The sequence below is a fragment of the Lontra canadensis genome, unplaced genomic scaffold (genome assembly GCF_010015895.1).
Source record: "Lontra canadensis isolate GAN:19392208 unplaced genomic scaffold, GSC_riverotter_1.0 scaffold107, whole genome shotgun sequence".
In the NCBI taxonomy this organism is placed as follows: Eukaryota; Metazoa; Chordata; class Mammalia; order Carnivora; family Mustelidae; genus Lontra; species Lontra canadensis.
This window is the reverse complement of record NW_022631101.1, coordinates 472,453-485,925: the sequence shown is the minus strand read 5'-3', so window position 1 is coordinate 485,925 and position 13,473 is coordinate 472,453. Positions and strand designations below refer to the sequence as shown.

At 39.9% G+C, this 13,473-nt stretch overlaps 1 protein-coding gene across 1 annotated transcript in view; it reads right to left on the bottom strand.

Annotated features, from left to right (window-relative positions):
* LOC116855970 (zinc finger protein 226-like) overlaps positions 1-13,473 on the bottom strand; it is a 98,535-nt gene that overhangs the window by 72,780 nt on the left and 12,282 nt on the right. The gene's annotated exons all lie outside the window — the stretch shown is intronic.

Here is a 13,473-nt window from a genome sequence, read left to right as displayed (position 1 = left end):
ATAAGAACTCACACAACTCAGTATCAAAACAAACAAGCAACCCCCCTCCCAAATAACCTAACTAAAAATGGTCATAGAACCTAAACAGACATTTCTCCAAAGAAGACATACAAAATACCAAGACATACATGAAAAAAAATGTTCAGTTTCACTAGTCATTAGTAACACCCTAATTAAAATCATAATGAGATATCATTTCATGTGTGTTAGAATGGCCATCATCAAAAAGACAAGAGGTAACAAATGTTGGCATGAATGTGGAGAAAAGGGAACACCTGTGCACTGTTGGTTAGATTGTAAATTGATACGATCACTGCGGAAAACAGTATGGAGAATCCTTTAAAATTAAAAATAGAATTACTGTATGATTCAGCAATTCCACTTCTGAGAATATATCCAAAGGAAATGAAAACACTAATTTGCAAAGATATCTGCATCCCCATGTTTGTAGCAGCATTACTCACGATAGTCAACACAAAGAAACAACTTAAGTTTTCATCAGTGAGTGAATGGGTAAAGATGTCTTGGTGTATATTTACAATGGAATATTACTCAGTCATAAAAATAAATGATGAATGTTCACTTCAGCAGTGCAAATACTAAAAAAAAGAAATGATGGAACCCCACCATTTGCAATAAAAGAGATAGACCTTGAAGACATGCTAAGTGAAATAAGTCAGAGAAAGACAATTATTGAGTGATCTCACTTATATGTGGAAACTAAAACAAAAACAAAAATCTAAAACAAAAAAGAAACTCATAGAAAAAGGGAAAAGATTTGGGGTTACCAAAGGCAGAGGGTGGGGGAATTGGAGGAAAGTAGTCAAAAGGTATAAACTTCCAGTTATAAGATAAATAAGTACTAGGGATGTAATGTATAACATGATGACTACAGCTAGCACTGTCATTTAACATACAGGAAACTTCTTTATGAGAGTAAGTCGTTAAGAGTACTCATTACAAGGAGAAAATATTTTCCTTTCTTCTTTTTATTTATACAAGAAGGTGGATGTTAGCTAAAACTATTTTGATAATCATTTCACAATATATGTAAATCAAACCATCACACTGTACACCTTAAACTTATGCAATGACGTAGGTCAATCATTTCTCAATAAAATTAGGACTAAAAAGTAAACAAATAATTGGCTAATATGTATCTGAAAATATAAAAAAATAATGAATATTCGTAACTATTAGAGTCATCATTGTTGGAACTGATGTGTTATGTAAAACTATCACCTCTCCCTACTCATTCCACGTTCCTCTTACTCTCAGCAAACACCTCAGTTCATTGTGATTCTTTTCCTATTGGTGAACCAAATTCTCATTCTTCAAGATTTTGAGATATTAACAGTCCTGCCTGAATTGTGTTGTATTTTTCCATGGGTTTTTAATCATAAGACCTGGTGCTTTTAAGAGACACCCTAAGTGATCTCTTGCATTCTGGACATACTCTTGCTTACTTCCACTGTGTTGTAGCAACTCAATTCTCTCATCGTTATCAGGATCAATTACCCAGCCAGTAAAATAACTCCCTTCTTTGACTATTCATTCAGAAGCAAGAGACATCAAGTGCCCAGTTTGAAGTATCAAGTTCAATGGAATCATTATTGCATCTTCTGACAGACTCATTCATTCCCTTGGAAATAAGATCTCTATAGAGCCTGTTCATGAAAACAGGAAGCAAAATATTTGCTATTGGATCACTTGAAGTAATACTGAGTGGAGCCACAAAACTTTCTACCCCTGGATTCCTGATTTTGTGAAACTTGTTTACGGGTATAAGAGCAGCATATTCTGGGCACTGATTTAAATCATATACAGCATCTATGAGGACATTGTTCCAGCCCAACAAGATACTGCCATCTACCTGGCAATGTAACTAAATTTTCAAAAGGCCAGTCCATTTTCTATCAATTCAACTACTTCAGAGGTAATGGGGAACATTATAGAAACCATGTATTCCATGAGTATGGGCTCATTGCCACACTTCATTTGCTATGAAGTGACTTCCTTATCAGAAGCAATGTTGTGTGCAGGTTTCTCAAAAAAATTAAAAATAGAACTACCATATGATCTAGTAATTGCACTACTGGCTATTTATCCAAAGAATATGAAAACACTAATTCAAAGATATATATGCACCCCTACGTTTATTGCGGCATTATTTACAATAGCCAAATTATGGAAGCAGCCCAAGTGTCCATCAATAGATGAATGGATGAAGAAAATGTAGTGTGTGTGTGTGTCTGTGTGTGTGTGTACACATACACACACACACAGACACAGTGGAATATTATTCAGCTATTTAAAAAATGAACTCTTGCGATGCCTGGGTGGCTCAGTCCGTTAAGCATCTGCTCAGGTCATGATCCCAGCGTCCTGGGATTGATCCTGCTTGGGGATCCTTGCTCAGCAAGAAGTCGTCTTCTCCCTCTGCCTGCTCTGCTTGCAGCTCTCCCTGCTTGTGTGCTTGCTCTCTCTCTGACAAATAAATAAATAAAATCTTTAAAAAATTTTTAAAAAATGAAATCTTGCCATTTGCCACGTGGATGTATCTAGAGAGTATAATGTTAAGCAAAATAAGCAAGTCAAAGAAAGACAAATACCATATGATTTCACTCATATGTGGAATTTAAGAAACAAAACAAATGAGAAAAGAAGAAAAAAAAGAGACAAAACAAAAAACACTCTTAACTACAGAGAACAACTGATGGTTGAAATAGGATTAAGACTACATTTACCTTGATAAGCACTGAGTAATATATGGAATTGCTGAATCGCTATATTGTACATCTGAAACCAATAGAACTCTGTATATTAACTACACTGGAATTGAAATAAAAATAAATTTTAAGAAAGAGAGTCAATGTCATGTGGAATACTACAATGGTAGAAAAGAACTGTTAAAGCACACAGTTGGTGGTTTTGGCAAAAGCACTACGGGCATGGAAGGCATATCCATATCCAGAGTGTCTATTCAATTCAAAACAAGGCACTGCCCTTTCCATGATGGAAATCGTTAAATGGAACCAAACTCCCACAGGTAGCTGCAAAATCATCCTGGGGAAAGGGGCTATGTAAAGGAAATAGTGTTGGTCTCTAATGCTGGCAACTGGGCACTCAGCAATGGCTACAGCCAGGATGGCCTGGTACATGGAAGTTTAAGTTGCTGAAATGGTGGATAACCTCCATTCCTGCCATTATGGCCACTTGACTCATGAGTTCACTGGGCAGCGACAGAAGTGGCTGTTGACAAAAGCTAAAGTGTAGCAAAACACTGGGTCAAACTACTTACTGATTAAAACCCTCCTCTACTGCAAGTACCCTATGGTGGTCATTTACATGGAGCACAGTTATCTTCACATTCTTTCCCCATTCAGTGGTCTATCCAAAATACCGCTCTCGGGATCCTGTGCAACCTATTTTCCAATCATGTTTGAAGAACCTGAAAATCCAGCCAAAGCCCTTGGCCATAACCCATGAAACTATATAGCCTCTTAGTTCTAGCCATTTGCTCCTTCATGCCAAATGAGCAACCAAGGTGCACTGCTCAAAGTTCTGCCCACTGAGAGGATTTCCCTTCACAACTGTCCTTCAGGGATGTCCCAGAAAGTGTTGTGTGTCAGTTGGACAATTTCAGGTCCGTGCCTGCCTATCACACAGAACCACTGCAGATTGGTCAGGAGTAAGTTTTCCCCTCCTCACCCAGCTAGTCACAAGAACTTTCATAAATCCACAGAGGTGCACTGGGACAAAGTAATGTAGCACAAGCATGGACTATGAGCATTTGGGCCATTAACTGATGCTTTCATTGCTTCACATATACTTCCATTTAATATATATATATATATATATATATATATTATATTAAACATATAATATATATTATGTGAAGTATATATATACACTTTTTACTTATATTATATTCATATATACTATATACCATATATATTTATATATACTATATATAAATGGAAGTATATGTGAAGCATATACATATATATATATAATCTTTCATTTGATAATGGAGTGCTTCTGTACATGCCCACATCTAACACTACATTGGTAAGATGACACCTAGTCCGTGAAGGCAAGGTCAGGGTGTATGGTAACTTGGTAGCCCATGGTTAACTCTTCAGCCCCTGCTAAAGTGCAATAGTAAAACAAAAGCTGTCTCTTAAAAAGAAGGTAGGTGTGTCTAGAGGATGCAGGGCTTCATGCCAAAATTCTAAGTGTCTGTGCTATGGATCATCTATAGGGTCTGGCCAAACATTAAAAACACCATTTCTGTCTGCCACTGACATTTTAAGAACCCTTGAATCTGCTGGATCATATGACCCAAGTGGCAGAGCAGCTTATACATGGCAGCCTAGACTACTTGAGAGCCTTTTTCTCCTCCGGGCTCCAGTCAGTTTTCAGGTCACACAAAAAAGAACAGTGTAGCACCCCCCAACGAGGAATACACTTGTTCAGAAATCTGAGGGAGCACAGTAGGCATGGTGACTCTCTTTTGGTTGTAGGAGGGCCCAGATGCAACATGTCCTTTACTTTAGTGGTATTTCAACATGCCAACACTAAGGATCCCCTAGCAATTTTACTGAAGTGGAGGGCACCTAGGTTTTTAGGGAATTTATTTCCCACCCTCTGGCATGTAGTCTTACCAATATACCTAGGATAACAGTGACTTCCTGCTTACCAGGGCCAATCAGCATCAATCAATGTCAGAACCAGGATCCAGCAACTCCAGGTAAATGGTTGGAGGAAGCCTGGGAAAGATTAAAACTGCAATGTGTGGCAGGGTAATGGGATACTTACTTAGGAAGATGCAGCCTTTCCTGAATTCAATAAATTCTGGGTGTGTCTGGGTGCTGTGTCTGGGTGCTGCTTAAGAGGTAGTCAGTATCCATTTTTGGTGGTTGCAGTTGGACTTCTGTTCACATGACTTGGAACTATTCTATTTATACATATTAAATAAGAATTTAGTACTCTTCACATCTATTTGTTTTAGGGACATTAAAGTCAATAACCAATGTCATCTATCAGTCTATTCTGAACACTAGGTTGGTTCTGTTGTCCATTAGAGCATTCCTAACCAACTGGTCTTGGGACTAAATGCCACTAACCACTTGGCTGCCACCACACTAGGATCCCATCATTAAATTCATTTAGGGATCCCAGTTCAGTGGAGTTCCCACTGTAATACCTCATCTACAGAGAAGAACAAACCTTGAGCTCTTCAAAGATACTGAGATTCCTCTCACAAATTATTTCTCATGATGAACTATGATTTCTCTATCCTTCCAGGATAGGTGATCATGTCTAACATGATAAATCTGCTCTAACATTCAAATCTCCCTAAGACTTTGATCACTTTTCGGGGGCGCCTGGGTGGCTCAGTGGGTTAAGCCGCTGCCTTCGGCTCAGGTCATGATCTCAGGGTCCTGGGATCGAGTCCCGCATCGGGCTCTCTGCTCAGCAGAGAGCCTGCTTCCCTCTCTCTCTCTGCCTGCCTCTCTACTTGTAACCTCTGTCAAATAAATAAATAAAAATCTTAAAAAAAAAAAAAGACTTTGATCACTTTCCTCTACATTGTACCAAAGAAATTCTGGAATTTCACCCTAACTTACTGTAGTTACATTTCCTTCCATTTTTCAACCTACCAACCAAAAAACAAAACAAAACAAAACAAAAAAACTTTCCAACTTAAGGAGCTAACATTTTAGATCCAGAATCTATGCTTAGTGAGCCTATTTCAGTATATTCATGTCATCAAATTTTATACTCCTTGTACCATCATCCCATATCCCCAAGATCCATTCCCAAACATGTTCCCAGATTTGTCCATATAAATAGAAAAATCATGAAATTCTTTTGAGGTGTGGACTATCACCTCAGTGTTATATTTGTAACTAAGTCTTTGGTATGAGGTATGAATTGAATCTAAGTATAAGTGGGAAGCAAAGTAGTGTAGCAGGATTTGGTCCTGAGGAGAATCAGCAGTGTCATTCAATGTATCTATCTCAGAGGAAACCACTGCACGTTCTTCAGGCATAAGAGGGTCAGTGGAAAGGCTACTTCTAGTGGTAAGGACGACTTCACAAAATTCAGAGGTTTGAGAGCAGTCTCTCAGGGACAAGGGTATATTTGTAGATATTCTGTATTCAACAGAAAAGTTCCAGCATTGTTGGAGCAACAAAACGAGAACAGATGTATTGAAGAGGATAAGAACAGTTCACTTTACCTGCGTCACCTCTCCTCTAAGACAGCAGAACTCACTGCCAAGAGAGATCCCATTGATCTGCAATTTCTCCCATGTGGGAAAGTATGATCATATGAAAGAGTACTTGGCCTCCCCAGTGGTGTGTGATGCTTCTCAAGAGGCTCACTTATTTCCTGCTCTACCCAGAATACTGAGGTGATCCGCAAGGCTGAATGGTTGGGAGAGGCTGGGAGCACAGCCACCAGGGCTGGGAACTCATCCAAGATATGCAGATTCTATTAAATGCTTCACAGACTGTTGGGAAGCCTGCCCAAAAGCTGCTGCTGGGGATGCCTCTCCTGCAGTCTCTGCAAACTGCCCATTGGCAGCCCCAACCCTCCACATGCCTCATTTCCTCTACCTTGTGACTAGCTTCCTGCACCAACCCCAGCAGATGCTAAGCATGAGCCTTTACAGACCTCTAGCAAACACACATAGAAAGCCATACAAATTCTGTAGGATTTGGAAAAGGAACACAAACATAAGCACTTCAGGGAAAAACCATAAAGGGAAATAACGGAGGCTCTCAACACCAAGCCTGGCTTTGTGGGGTAGAGAAAAAGCATACATTCTTATAAATGTCCTCCATCAGAGGGAAGCCAAAGTGTGGACTGGATGCATCCTCAGAAAAGTTCTGAGAAAGCCTCAGAATCCCTAGCCAGCTGACTAGTGACAGTATTTCTCTACTGAAGCCACTCAGTAGAGACTGGAGGAGGTTACTCCTTCTTCAAACAAAAAGACAGCAACACAAGACTTCAAGGAATAGGAGAAATCAAGGAAACACGACACCACCAAAGAACACAATAATTTTTCAGTAAGTAACCTCAAAGAAATGGAGAGTGAAGAACTGCCTGACAAAGAATTCAAAATAACTTCTAAGCAAGCTTAGTGAGAACACTGACAGACAACCCAACAAAATTAGGAAAGGAATTCGTCAATAAAACAGGAAGTTCAGTGGATAGATAGAAGTTAGAAAAAAAGAACCAAACTGAAATTCTGGAGCCCCCAAATACAATGAATGAAATGAAAAGTGCAATAGAGAGTATGACCATCGGACTTGGTCAAGCAGAATAAAAAATCTGTTGGTTCAAAGATGAGTCATTAGAAATTTTCAGTCAGGGGCATCTGGGTGGCTCAGTCGTTGGGCGTCTGCCTTCGGCTCAGGTCATGATCCCAGGGTTCTGGGATCGAGCCTCGAATCGGGCTCCCTGCTTGGTGGGAAGCCTGCTTCTCCCTCTTCCACTTTACCCAGTTATGTTCCCTCTCCCACTGTGTGTCTCTCTGTCAAATGATTAAATAAAATCTTTTTTAAATTTTTAAGAAATTTTAAAAAAGAAGGAATTTTCAGAGAAGAAAAAAAAGGGAGAAAAAAGCCCATGTGAATTATGGGTTATACTACAGGAAAATAATATACATATTATGGGAGTCCCCGAAGAAAGAAAGGGGAAGCAAACTGACTTGTATCCTTTATAATATCCTGTAATATTAAGTAAACTGATTTCCTGAATTATTCTTCCTGGTGTGCCTCGCCAACATCATCATAATAGACTTCATTAAAATTTGATTACATCTCCTCTGGGCCCCCAGATATCACTGACTCTGATCAGGATACACATTAGTGCTCATTCAGTTCAGGCACACACCTTACCAAAAAAACATCATTTGGAACATGCGTTTGTCCTATCATCTACAGATAGAGAAATAATGGTCTACTGAAGGATGCCCTATTAAAATCACAAAATGGGTGCTCGATTTGGCAGCACATATACTAAAATCACAAAATGGATAATGGCTTCCAAATGGCTCTCTCTTCTGCACATTTCTTTAGTCACCTTGAACTTTCAATCTTTAGGTCCCAAGACGGCCAAAATGCCATCAGGGGACGATCCTTTTTTTTTTCCAGGCTCTATAATACCCAGATAGAACTCCCTTTTTCACCCAAAGGCACCCCCTCCAAATCCTGCCTCTTCAGTTCTGGCACAATGTGTGCTGGACTGGCAACCAGTTCTAGGGCAGATAATAGAATGGGATCCACTGGGAACTGAGGGCCCATGACCGCTGAAAAGATTATTCTATAGGCCACAAGAAAGGTCTCTGCCAAACTTGCTACCCTTCCCCAACAGTGTAAAGGTTGGCTAAAGGGAAGTCTCCCTTTATAGGAAGTATGTCTTGTACCTATTCCCATACCTGTAATTGTGTAGATCTTTAAACAAGGGGAAGATCTTAAATTCGTGCCCAGCACCAACATTTTTATGAGAGAGAGGGAATGCATGTGAGCACACATGTGCATGTGAGCAAGAGAGTGGAGGCAGAGGAAGAGGGGGAGAGAGAGAATCCCGAGCAAGTTCCACATTTAGCAGGGAGCCCAACATGGGGCTTGATCTCATGACCCTGAGATCATGACCTGAGCCAAAATCAAGAATCAGACACTTAACCTACTGAGCCACCCAAGCGCCCTACCCAGCACCAACATTCTTAAATAGGACACCAGCTCTGGCTTCAGCCCATTATGTAAATACTTAATGGGGGAGCCACTACAGGATCTGGGATGACAATGCCCATGACTCCCATCATAATAAGCAGGCACCCCCAGCATGCTGAGGACCACACATCAAAGGCAAAAATATGTCATTGTGGGACATTATAGCTCTACTTGGCCTGACCTTATCTCCTTTGGCTCATCATCTGGGCCTGGGATTCTCCCACTCCAGCTCAATGCCAAACTCCTTGTTTGGGCATTCAGTTACTTCACAGCTTTTATTTGATAACAAATGGAGGTAAAAGTGACAAAAGACACAATGTGTATCTGTATAGGTAGAGCTCCTAAATCTACTTATATTCTACATGTGATGCATATGAGGTCACCTGATAGAGCCAATGTGCCCCAGAGCATCCCTTGGTCTTCAGTCAGTCTTGCAATAATTTCTCAAATATAGAACTCTGCCTTGAGGTCTTGGGTGTTAGCCCAGGATTCATATCAGTAGTTTCCATCATCTACTACACGGTTCCTTAAAGGTACTATCCGCCATTCAATCACAGATGACAGCACAAACAACAACCATCAGCTCAGGGATGACGATCTCAGCCCAAAGAGATCAAAGCATCCTGAATGATAACTTCAGCACAACCAACAGTTCCAACCTTAATGCTGACTCAAAATATTCTATCACAATTTCAAGCCACAGCCCATCAAATAATAATTCTGGCACTCCCCTCTGCTCCAAGTCCAACATACAGTTTTTCCAGCCAACCTGTACCCCCTTTTATGGCCACTGTAACCTCCCAAATGCCCCCTTTAAAAAATCACTCACTTTCTGCCTTATCCCCAAAGTTTCAATCTATGTAGTCTTGTTTATTACACTTTGTTCCTGACTTAGCCAATGCCAATAGTATCTATCTTAGGCAACTTAACTGAAACTCCCAATTTCTCTGCTTATGTATATCTTGGCAACCTCCCTATTCTCCTCCCTTATACAATGTAGGCACATTGTAAGAAACTAAAGCTTATTGCCAGGCCCTTACCGAAACATACCCAGCTCCTAATGAAGCACAAGGGGACCTACTATTGCCTTTTACCTACTCCAATGCATCAAGGAACACAAGGTAAATTATCTAAATTTGTGCTTGAACCATTCTTTTTCTTCTTCCTGTGTTGCCCTTTTGTTGTGAGCTAGCACACTGCAAATTAGCCAATTTATATACACTGGTGCCTCACCACTTAATTTCACCTTTTGGTGAAATTAGCACTACACAAGTTTAAAACTCCACCTCCTTCCATGCTTAAGAGCTGGGACCTAGGGGCACCTGGGTGGCTCAGTGGTTAAAGCCTCTGCCTTCGGCTCAGGTCATGATCCCAGGGTCCTGGGATCGAGCCCCGCATCGGGCTCTCTGCTCAGTGCAGAGCCTGCTTCTCTCTCTCTCTCTCTCTCTCTCTGCCTGCTTCTCTGCCTACTTGTGTTCTCTGTCTGTCAAATAAATAAATAAAATCTTAAAAAAAAAAAAAAGAGCTGGGACCTGGACACGGTAACTGCCCCCATACCACTCTCCACTATGCCCACCACAACCACATCAGCTCCAATCCTTTTGTTCAACAATCCATGCTACACTCTCCACTATTCCCGCATCACTACACCACTTCCTACTTTCCTCCACTTGCTGGATAGTATCTATAAAACAGTTTACATGCTACCCAAAAAATAAAACTCCAACAACGCTGGACCAGGCACCCCAGCTTGGGCAAACCACTTATACAACTAATTCCCACGCCCTTGGAGGTCTTTGCTATCCATATTAACCACTATCCTCTTTGGTGACCTTCCAGTTCCTTTACTTCCCCCAGCACTTCCTCAGCCTCACCAGGCTCTTCCTCATTATCTTTTGCTTCACAAACCTCATGCCCTTCCTAGCCTCTACCAACAACTGTTGTTATACACACAGCTATTAAAAGTATATGCCCCCTTATGTATGCACTAATGTACCCACAACAGGGTACAGTCTATCTTTTAAATCTATTATAAATTAGGCCTCATTTTTTATACACCACATTTTATATAACACCACAATTTTTGGTATAATAGGCACAAGTCTAGGTCCTTTCAGTTCTGTACCACATACTTAGCACCTAGAGGTCAACCAAACAATGTCACAACTCCTGGCAGACCACATATATCAAAAAGCCCAAGATTGGGGCGCCTGAGTGGCTCAGTGGGTTAAGCCGCTGCCTTCGGCTCAGGTCATGATCTCGGGCTCCTGGGATCGAGTCCCGCATCGGGCTCTCTGCTCAGAAGGGAGCCTGCTTCCTCCTCTCTCTCTCTCTCTCTCTCTGCCTGCCTCTCTGTCTACTTGTGATCTCTCTCTGTCGAATAAATAAATAAAATCTTAAAAAAAAAAAAAAGCCCAAGATTTAGAAGGCTTTCTTTTTTTTTTTTTTTAAGATTTTATTTATTTATTTGACAGAGAAAGATCACAAGTACGCAGAGAGGCAGGCAGAGAGGCAGGCAGAGAGAGAGAGGAAGGGAAGCAGGCTCCCCGCTGAGCAGAGAGCCCGATGCGGGGCTCGATCCCAGGACCCTGAGACCATGACCCGAGCTGAAGGCAGGGGTTTTAACCCACTGAGCCACCCAGGCGCCCCTAGAAGGCTTTAATAAGACAGAAATTCTGTAGCTGCTGTAGGAGCTGATAACATTGCATTGGCATCTCAAGGTAGATCCTTGAAGGGAACCTTGGCTGTAAGTAGGTCAATAATATAGGAAAAGTCTCTAAAATAGTTCAACAGATAAAACAATAAATCAAAATAGTCAATGATTTTGCCAAGTTACTATCATACTCCAAGAGATTTTGAATCCCCACTCAGATCTTCTCTCAGATCCTTCCTCTACCTGGACTTTTATCTGGCCCCACATTTTCTTTCATAAAACTATCAACCAGATTATTTCAGTCAACTTTGCAAATGTGCCCTGTCAAATACCAGTTTATTTACAGGGATATCTGGGAGGTTGCCATGCTAGCCCAAATGTCAGAAGCAAATTGTGAAGACCATAGGAAAGAAACTTGGACATATGATTTAGTGTCTGCAAATTGTAAGCTTCATCTCCTGCCCAACCATGTTCACTGCCTCCTTCATAATTCTGATAAGGTTCACCTACCACTCTCAAAGTGCAACCTTCCACCATTTTTTAAACTTGTTCAGGGAGGACTTCCACTGTATAAAATACCTGAACACTGACCATTCTTTCTGTTCCAGACCTTCTCTTAGACAGCTATCCCCTCTACCTTAGATCATCCCAAAGCACTACCATCATGAGTTGTGTTACCCAAATCTAATGATGGTGAGGGTACTTCCTTACAACACAATGAAATTGCTGTAACATGTATATCAATTGCATAGAAAAATAAAGCTTTTTGCAGATGACATGATTATCTACACAGAAAGCTCAAAGGAATCTATACAGCATGGCAACTTTAACTAATACGCAAGTTTGGCAAGATCATAAAATACATAAAACAATCAACTGCATTTTTATATACTAGCAATAAACAATTGGAGATTGAAATTTGAAAAATTCCACCATTTAATTTAGCACCAAAAAACACAGAGTACTTAGGTATAATCTAATCTAATAAAATATGTGCAGAATCTATGTGCTGAAAACTACAAATTATTGACAAAAGGAAATGGAAGGGTCCTAAACAAATAGGCAGATATTCTGTGTCTGTGGTTTAGAATATTCAATATTGCTAAGATGCTAAGTCTCCCTAAAGTCATCGATATATACTCAATGCAATCCCAACAAAATTTCCAGCAATTAGTTTATTTTTAAAAATCACAAATCTTATTCTAAAAATTATACAAAAGCAAACAAATTAAAAAGGGCAAAACATTTTGAAAAAGAATGGAGTTGGAAAACTCATACCATCTCATTTCAAGACTTAAATAAGGCTACATATTGGCAAAATGTTAGACACATAGATTGATGGAACCAAGCAGAGGCCGAAAAAAGACCCACACATGTATGATCAATAGATTTTCCACAAGGGCTAACAGAAACTTGATGTTAAAAGGACACTTAGTCAGTGGATGTTCAAAGGCCAAAAAACACGGTCCTTGACCTCACACTTTATAAAGATGAACTCACATGGATCAGAGACCTATATGCAAAACCTGAAACCATAAAATTTTTAGAGAAAAAAGAAAAATCTTAGTGACCTTGGATTGGGCAGAGTTCTTAGATCTAAAGCCAAAAGCACAATCCATGGAAGATGAAAACAGAACTTCATCAAAAACAAAATTTCTACTCTGTGAAAAACACTGATAATGGAATAAAAACACAAAACACACAGAGATAAAATATTTGCACAACATGTAACTGACAAAGGACATATGTCTGGAACACATAAACTCTCAAAAATCAAGAACAAGAAAATAGTTCCCAGAGAAAATAGATATACATACAGGACACATTCAGATATAAAAGACGCCCAACACAGTCATTAGGGAAATGCAAATTAAAACCAAAGTGAGATGACACAATAAACCTACTGAAATGGTAAAAACAAAACAAAACCCTAATATGCATTGATGTTAGGAATGCAAACTGATATACCCATTTTAGAGTTGTTAGCTTTCCACACAGATAGACATACTACACAATTCCACTATTTAAATATTTACTAAGACAAAGAAAACCTGTGTTGACACACATACCTTT